Source organism: Bactrocera latifrons, unplaced genomic scaffold (genome assembly GCF_001853355.1).
Source record: "Bactrocera latifrons isolate USDA-ARS-PBARC rearing strain unplaced genomic scaffold, ASM185335v1 scaffold_125, whole genome shotgun sequence".
NCBI lineage: Eukaryota > Metazoa > Arthropoda > Insecta > Diptera > Tephritidae > Bactrocera > Bactrocera latifrons.
The window spans coordinates 621,696-630,915 of NW_017534686.1; the positions used below are offsets into that span (position 1 = coordinate 621,696).

The following is a 9,220-nucleotide window of genomic DNA, read 5'->3' on the forward strand; positions in this document are numbered from 1 at the left end:
ATATTGAGACAAAGTACTATTACTAGCGATGAGTCTTGAATCTATGCTTACGACCCAGAAACACCCCAATTGGKTCAGCAAAGTTTAGTTGAAGCCGAAAAAATCAGATCGAAGCTTGTCAAACAACAAGGTTTCARCCAATATCGTGCCGCAACCACCCTATTCCTTTGATTTGGCTCCGTGTAACTTCTGTCTATTCAGCAACTTTGAAGGGGAGCACAAATATTTTGAAGAGTCTTGATGTATTCTTAAAAATATGAAATCTTACTAATTTTGCTCATATTAATACAATTGAGAAAACCAATTTTTTGAAATTCACAAGCAATTATTATTATTTAGTAATGAAACACAACTAAATGCGGAATCAAATATTTTTTAATGAAGGTGAAATTATAATAAAAAATTAACACATTTCTTTATTAATCATTTCTTTATAAAATGAGAAGTAATCGCTTAACATTTTTCATATTCGGTCCGTCATATGTCTAATGTTCGCCATGACCACGCAAATGGTTTCACTGAACTCAGCGAATGCCGTAGAAGAAAAAATAAATAAAAACAGAACAACACCAACAGACGGTACGAATTGATAAGCAGTTTCACCTTCCGTGCCAACCATGAGTGTTCTGTTTTCGAATGCTACACATTTAAACTCGACCGACCACTTCAAAATTTGCTGACTTCCGCTGAGTCGGCATAATATAATGTTGAGCGACAGAACGCTAGCGACAAAAAAGTATAGCAACAGAACAACAAAAAGCTTGGCAAATAAAAAATGTTGATGAGTAAAAACCAAACAGTACCATTATAACAACCAAGCAAAATCAATGAAATAACTGGAAAAGAGCAAATATTTCAAATTGTTAAGTAAAGCTGGTGATCGGCAAATATAATCTTTATTGCGTCATATATATCTGTAAATATATATATATATTGTTGTTGTAGTTAAGTGTAGATTCTCCAGCACTTCWAGTATTTCACGTTTAACAGCGCCATGAAACACTTTGTCCTAAAAAAGCTTCAATTTATTGAACAAAGATTATATTTCACGGGTAAGACGGTATAAGGCGCTGAGATCTGAAATATTTTCTACTGGCGCTTGATTAATGGAAATTTTAAGTTTAGAAAATTTATTGWAAATGAAATAAAACAAATTTGGCAYTTTCATTGTGGGTSGCACGAAATTCACCACGAGTTTTGAGGTTAAACTTCTACAGCAGATCTTGTGAGGMTTCCAGCTGCTTTGGCACTTTCTACAGATGCTATTTAGTATGAMTTTTGTGTTTCAGAGTTCGCATGGTGGCCAAGCTACTGTGTACCGTGATTGAAAGGCTAGCTTTAGGATAAAAATAAGCTTCGATTTCTAGTATTGGCTAGTAGCTTCGCTACCCATCATTGTTTGATATCGTTTCGAGAGTTACTCGAGACAAAAAGAGAACACAAAGGCAAAGTCTTTGGATTCAAAATTGTACACAGCAAATTTTCTGACTTATAACATRATTAGATAGCATCGAAATATTTTCGAACCATTCGAAAAGCAATGTCAAAACAGACAAAGAGTTTTTAACGTTTGCGGAACAAAGCTAGCAATCTCAAGCTCTATTACCCAAATTTACCAAATTTGTTTTATCATGAGAGACACAGAACCAGGGAATACTTGAAAATACGAGGGTTGTCTTTATATTTCAAGATTAAAAAACAAAAACAAATACTTATAGTATAATCGATTTTTTAACACATTCTGAGCTTACAAGCAAGTTATGATTTGCCAGATTACAATACTAGTGTTGCCAAATCACGAAACATTAACAGCAACCTATGTATGCTACTGATATACAATAATTTTACCAGAAAATACCCTCAATATCCAGTAGTCCTACAAATTTAAATATAATTGACGGTTTTCTATGACAGCTTGATATGCATTTCTAGCCAATATTAAAGATTATAAACTGTACRCCAACAGGAGTTCGTGATGGTTTTTGGAGAACAAAACTTACGGTATTATCAGTCAGTGTGAGCAAATCGATGACTGCTCTACTTGAAACTAATCTCTCATACATATGAAGGTATTTATTGGAGTCTAATATTCAGTTGAAAAAGATTTGAAAGCAATACTCTATAGCGAAGTTAGCTCCCCACCTATAAGCTGTCGCGGAGCAAAAGTTTTTGCTTTCGAATTCATTGGCCGAAGACTAAAGGCAAAGTCGGCGAAAATCATTTATTTATCAGCTCCAGCTGCTGACTCATAAACTGTGTCTAATGTGAACTTATTTCAAACGATAMATACATACATACATATAAACAAACATTTTAAGATTGCCCTGCTCATTGATTCGCATCTTTARCACGCAACTCATTTTGCACAATATTTGGCACAGATTTTGCAAGTAAGGCAAAAAGGTCATTGAAATTTAACAAATTAATATTTCGGCACCGCGGGAACATTACCGATAAACATATTTGCATTGGGTGCTTCTTGGAGTGACGTATTGTTGTAGTGAAAAGAAGGGCTGCGATTTAGAATGGCATCCCCCGATTTCGGGGTTAAAATGGGTATGTACGGATAGAGGAGGTCCTCCAAATCAAGTATATATATATATAGTACATATATGTAGGTACCGTCGACTTATTGACTTATTTTGAGATATTTGCATTTTAAGTTAAAAAAATCAACTATTTAACATGCGTGTTTCTCCGATTTATAATGCATTTTACACTTATATATTTTACTTTTATGTCCACTAACACTACCTTCGTTTCTAATAATTTATTTTATATTAAATAGTGGAACMCGAAGATATTTCAGAGGTGTTTTGTATAGTCTACTCAAGCACGAACATAAATATATGAGTGGCACAAARCATTCAGTTAGGGTCGTGAGGTCATCGTAACCTTGCCTCATGCACACTCTTCACATAAAAAAATGTCGAGAAAACAGTATTTGAAATTAGTCGTGTTGGCATCACAAAAATAGCACAGAATCTCAGCAGCTCTTCTGAATTGGCTCTACTTACTTCGATAGATGTTTTGAGCAAGCTTGTCAATGCAAAACTCAMCAAAAAGAATCTGAATCTATAGCAAAAACGAAATCGATTAGAGGTCGGAAACAAAAAAATGCTTCTCAACGTAGTTGAAGACCCTACATTCATGATACGCATGAAACGTTTCTGAATATAATGTTAAACGATGCAACTATCTAGCGAATAGCGATCCGAAAATGAGCCGAAACCGAAAAATTCACAACTCTTTGAAAGTAGTGAACACAATCTCAGCTGGGACATAGAATTGTATAGAACGCCATGATTGTATTGGCTCAGGCGCCTWGTTTGAAGGCGACAATAAAGATTTCTATTAAAGTCTTTTATTGTAAAAAAATAGGGTTTTGGCCGTTCGGATCAAATATATTGAAATGCACAATCAGGCGAACTTTTTTTGGAAATTTATGAGTCTGAAATATCGACTGAGATATCGCTTTCAAAAATTCCTCACCTAACATTATGTCCGTACTCTAGGTTTACTGACGGGGAGCTCAAAGTGTTTAATTAAAAAAAAAAAACCTAGTCTTTCTTCCTCTGCTTTAGATTTGTTCCTTTGAAAAAAAAACTGATATCTGAATTTGAAGAGGCGTTCTTAGAATCACTACAGAGTTTTCTGGATATCAGAGTTTGGTTGGCGACCATGTAATGCTGTTTAAACGCATAAAATCTGATAGCATGTTTGTGGTCGATAGTTTCTACTAGATACTTGGTGAAATATCTCTACAAATTTTTGTTACGCACCCTGTAATAATTAAAAGGATAATGGATTTCATGTTCTCTCCCAACGAACAATGACCAAACTCTATAAGTCACACATTATGACCATCGTGCTATATAGTGCAGAGGCGTGGATCTGATGAGTCAACGTTACGAGTTTTCAATAGCAAGATTCTGCGGAAGAATTTTGGTTCTTTGCGCACTGGAAATGACGAATAAGGCATTCGATGGAACGATTAGTTGTACGAGATATACGGCGACAATGATAATGTTCAACKAATTAGGAGACAACGGCTACGGTGGCTAGGTGATAAGTTGGCCGAATGGTTGAAAATACCCCAGCGCTAAGAGTATTTAAGGCAGTAGCCATCGGGGGAAGCAGAGGAAGAGAAAGATCTCCAATCCGTTGGAAAGTGGAAAAGGACCTGGACACGCTTGAAATCTCCAATTGGCGCCAAGCAGCCAAAGAGAATAATGACCGGAGCGCTGTTGTAAACTCGGCTAAATGAGGTTACTACTCCAATACAAAAAAAAAAGAACTGTTATTTGTATATTCTTGCAACCTATTTGTTTAAGTTCTTATTTATTGGCATCAAGCGAACAATCTCTTAATATTTCGGGCACTTTAAGCAACAGTTGAGCGATTTTTTTTTTTTTTTTTTTTTTTGGGTTTTTTTTTTTTTTTTTTTTTTTTTTTGAACTGCAAATGCCTTATAGAAGTGCAAACACATATCCGGCTATTAGCGATATGAAGAGCAAACATAAAAAATATTTGCGGGAATAAACTCTTAATGGTCGACCTTACACGTGTCTATCCCACCCTTATTTGTTTAAATAATTTTAATGGTCTTTAATATTTTTATTTACAAACAATTCATTAYAAATTGCTCACTCGCGTTCAAGCGGCACTTTGACAATTGGCAAAAATTCCCATAAAATTTTAGCAAATATTTAACATCATATTTATATGCTTACATACGCACATSTGTGTACGGATATACATACTTATGTGTGTAAGTGCGCACATGAACAGCGAATTTTTTATGTCGCAACATAARCAAACGCTGATTCTCAGACCAAATCTAAGATGTACTTGTGGATTTGCGCACACTTTAGATAATTGCGCGCATAAAAATCATACATTTGTCTGGCTGGCTGGCTGTCTGTCTGCATGAGTGTTTGTGTGTGTGTGTGTGTGTGTGCTCGCTGCCGTGAAAAATCACCATTATGCGAAATTGAAATGTGTGAATGTGTCTTCAGGGCCTTTTCGCCAGAATTTTTCAATGTTTCGGCGAGCCGTTGACTAGCAGCTAGCTGCCAGCTGCCTTTAGGCCACATTRTTGTTGCTTTTTTCGTGTTTCTGCACTTTTCGTCAGCAGCATTCAGCGTTATTGAGGTGTAACTTTTCTGTGAAGCCAGTGCGTGGCGCGCGCATGGAAATAGTTTTATGTGCGAATTCGCGAATTTCAAATAAAATATTCTATGCAAACATACATACATATGTATGTACTTATGTGCATATATTTGTATTAAACTAAATGAAAGTGATTTTCGCTTGCGATTTTTTGCGTTTGCGCCACTTGAGTGCCTGCCCCAAGCGTATTATATTCGCTCGGCATATAGCAAGCAAGTACATTTGTTATGCGCACTTTTGAAAGTAAATATTATTTATATATGCATGTGTGTATGTGTWTGGCTACATATTAAATATGTGTATTTCGAAATTGTAGATTTTTGTACACTGAACAGGGCAGCGTGGCGAGTTGRGTCGATTTAGCCAAGTCCGTCTTTTTGCACGTATATCGGTATGTACACGTGCTAGAYGCTCAGTTTTYGAGATATCGGTTTGAAATTTCGAAAACGTATATTTCTTGACAAGCAGTTGCTCATTTAGCGGAACCGCCAATTTTGGCCGACAATTGGAAATGGCAACCATAGAAACTGATCGGTATCTTGGCAAGAATCGGCACACATTAACACTCGAGGCTGTGGTACAATATACAAAGAAATTGTGCATGTCCGACAACCATTGTATATAGCTGTCATACAAATTAAAGTGCAGCTAGGTCCTTCTCCACCTCATCTCTCTTACGGAGTAGAGCTCTTCATCTGTTTCTAACGGCGTATACAGAATGGGAAATCTTCCGAGCTGAAATGTTTTCTTTAACCGGGCGCAACCACTGTCTCTTTATTCTCCGGAACTATGTCAATATCACCGTATGTCTCATAGAGCTTATCGTTCCACCGACTACGGTCGGTCAAAACGCAAAAGACCATAAACCTTCCGCAKAACCTTTKTCTCGAACACTTCTGAAACCGACTCCTCAGTTGTTATTGTTGTCGTTGTCTATGCCTCCGCACCATACAGCAGGACGGGCATAATGAGGGACTTTGTTTGTCGAGAGAGGATTTTACATCTCAATTGCGTACTCAGTTCGAAATAGCACTTGTTGGCAAGTGTTATACTGCGTTMGYTTTCGAGGCTGACATTGTTGTTGCTTCAATACTAGTTCAAAAATATACSAAATTAGCTACGACTTCGAAGTTTTGGCTGTCAACAGTAATGGGAGYGACTGTTTATTTGAGGAGAGGAGTACACAAAAGTAATTCTCCTATCAGAAGATGCTATAAATTTTGCAATTGATCTCTAATGTCAGTTCTGTTTTGACATTTGTGGGTTATTGGTGACTATTTATTTGACCACTAAACGGTCGGTGACTTTGGCAAAACGTGAATTTCGTCGCAGATTTCCTGGCCGTTCGACGCCTACTGATGAAACACTGCGACGTTTAGCCACTCGCCTCGAAGAGACTGGCACAACACGAGATGCTGCTAGATTCTGGAGTAGCTGTTCTGCAGAGAAAATTGCTGCTGTCGCCGCGGATGTCACGGATGCACCGTCGACATTGACCAGAAGACGTGCCCCGCAAATCAGTCGACGGTGTTTACAGCGCGTTTTGGTACAAGATTTGAAAATGTTTCCGTCCAAAGTCCAGACGGTGCATCAACTGTTAACAGCTGATCGCCAATCGCGCCTAACATACGCTCAAGCCATAATTAATCATCATTCAGAGGAAGATGATTTTTCATCAAAAATAATCATGAGCGATGAGGCCCATTTCCATCTTAGCGGTTACTGTGAATGGTGAGCGCTACAGAGCAGTGATCAACGAGTAATGTTTTTTTTTTTTTTTTTTTTTTTTTTTTTTTTTTTTTTTTTTTTTTTTTTTTTTTTTTTTTTTTTTTTTTTTTTTTTTTTTTTTTTTTGCTGCAATTTGATGAATTATTTTCGACAGCAATAGATTTAAGTAGTCACACGATATGGAGTCGCCTCGTCTGAAACCTCGTTTGGTAATCAACTGCCCGGAGAGGTCTTTCCCAACTTTGATGCAGCTTTTGGTATTGCTCAACGTCAGTTCACACAACTGTCTTAGTTTTGCGGCGATACAACATTCAGACCATAGCGGCATTTTCGTGCTATCAAAAGCAGCTCCTCTTTTCACGGATATTTTCCAAGATTTGGCGCATGGTGAATAACTGTTCAGTTTTTGATTTCCCATGTCTAAAGCCAAAATCCACAGTCCGATCAGTTTGTTTACGGTGCCCTTCTTTCTTTCACACACCGCGCTCGATAGGACCTTATATGAGATATTAAGAAAGTTTGTGTGCGGTCCTTCTTTTTGTGGATTTGGTTGCAATCAMCGTATCGACCATATCCTGCAAAGAAGCGGATACATGCACCTYGTCAGTTCTTCAACGCCRTACTGGTAAGTCATCGTTCGTTTTTATTGTTCTTCAGGCGGTTAATTTTTATTCGAACYTCTTCATAGTCGAGCAGTGGCACATCTATTCTATCGTCATCGWTTGGTGAATCGGATTCGCCAACTCCAGATGTTCTACTTTCACTGCTGTTCTGTGGGCCAGAGAAATATTCTGTCCACAACTTAGGTATGCCCTGAACATCAGTCGTTAGATAACCGCTTTGGGTGCTACAAAAGCATGCTCACGTTTAGGSACCTCGGTTAGTTTTCGAACCTTTTCATAAAATTTTCGAGCATTCCCCCCTTCGACCATTTTCTTAAGCTGTTCATACTCATATTTCGGACTTTTTCTCTCATTGTTGCATATGCGTCTCGCTTCCCATTCCAACACTCCGTATCTATCCCACCCCGATCGTGGGTCTCTATATAATAAAAGCCTCGCTAATATGGAGTATATTTTCGCACCACCATACAGCTTTAACTTGCTCAACTACTTCACAAAAATATCAATTTCTTAATTGCAGCACGATGTAGCTGAACTAAGCTAACTTTAAAATGAAGCAGACACACACACATACACACGTGCAWGCCTAATTGTGTGAGCGCTCGGCCTGCAAGCGCCGCTGGTTGGGAAATATCCATGAATCAGTTCAATGGAAGCGTTAAAAATTATATAGTGCGCTGTATGCATGTATATATACATACATATGTATGTGTTTGTGCTAGTGTGTGTGTGCGCTTGCCTTTATTATAGTTTAAGTTTTTTAAATATTTGCTTGCCATGTGTCAATACCATTCATGCACTCAACAAAAGGCAATGCTAAACATTTTGCACGCTCAGTGCACAAATAGTTTACGAACAACAACAACAACAACAACAACAGCAGCCACTAAACTTGATGCAAATACCATAAAAAAGGTAAAAACATAAAAGTTGCGGAAAAAAATCCCAAAAGCTCCACATCTCGTCGCATGATGTTTCGTCTTGACCTTGAAATGCTTTCCATTCGCAGCGACAATGAGCTAAACGTTCGAATGCGCGCACATACATGCATACAGAGGTGTGTATATGCGTTTGCTCGTGCGAATGTGGCGGCTTTTGTAGTGGGATTTAACGCCTTTATTAAGGCGACGACGCAGACGCACGCAAGCGCAAACACACAAACCGAGTTGCGAACATCTACATATGTGCGTGTGTGTATGCTTGCATGCAAATATATGTACATATGTTTATAATAAAGTATATCTTCACATTACTTGAAAAGCGSTTGAACTTACCTGTGGCTTTTCGGCATGGAAGAACAGCCAGTCACTCTTCTATGGTTTCAGTTTCGGATTACGAACAGTTAACTTTCAATTTTTACGCCACACTTCCTACCGTACACTTTGCAACWCACAACAATTATTATCGCATATACGTATGTGCATATGTATGTATGTGACCGCAGAATGCTGCTTTTGCAAAATTAAAAGGCAAAACGAGAATTGCGGACGATATGAGTAATCGCCAAAGGCGTTGCGTAGCGTTGTGATGAATAAAAACGTAAACAATAAATAAAAGCTGTTTAATCACAATGCCGTTTCTACTTTTGGCAGTCCAATGTTTATTGCGGTTTATGATCTAAAAAAAAAATTAAATTTTTTAATGTAATAATAATTTTAATTCCATTAATTATTCAATTTATAAATTTTATTACATAA

The 9,220-nt window shown here is 37.5% G+C and overlaps 1 protein-coding gene across 1 annotated transcript in view; it reads right to left on the reverse strand.

Annotated features, from left to right (window-relative positions):
• The window catches only part of LOC108978651 (ABC transporter G family member 20), a 164,954-nt gene that overhangs the window by 152,566 nt on the left and 3,168 nt on the right, over positions 1–9,220 (reverse strand). Inside the window, exon 2 of the mRNA XM_018949027.1 lies at positions 8,798–9,140. The gene's annotated coding sequence lies outside the window, so the exon portion shown is untranslated. The remainder of the gene's footprint in view (positions 1–8,797; positions 9,141–9,220) is intronic.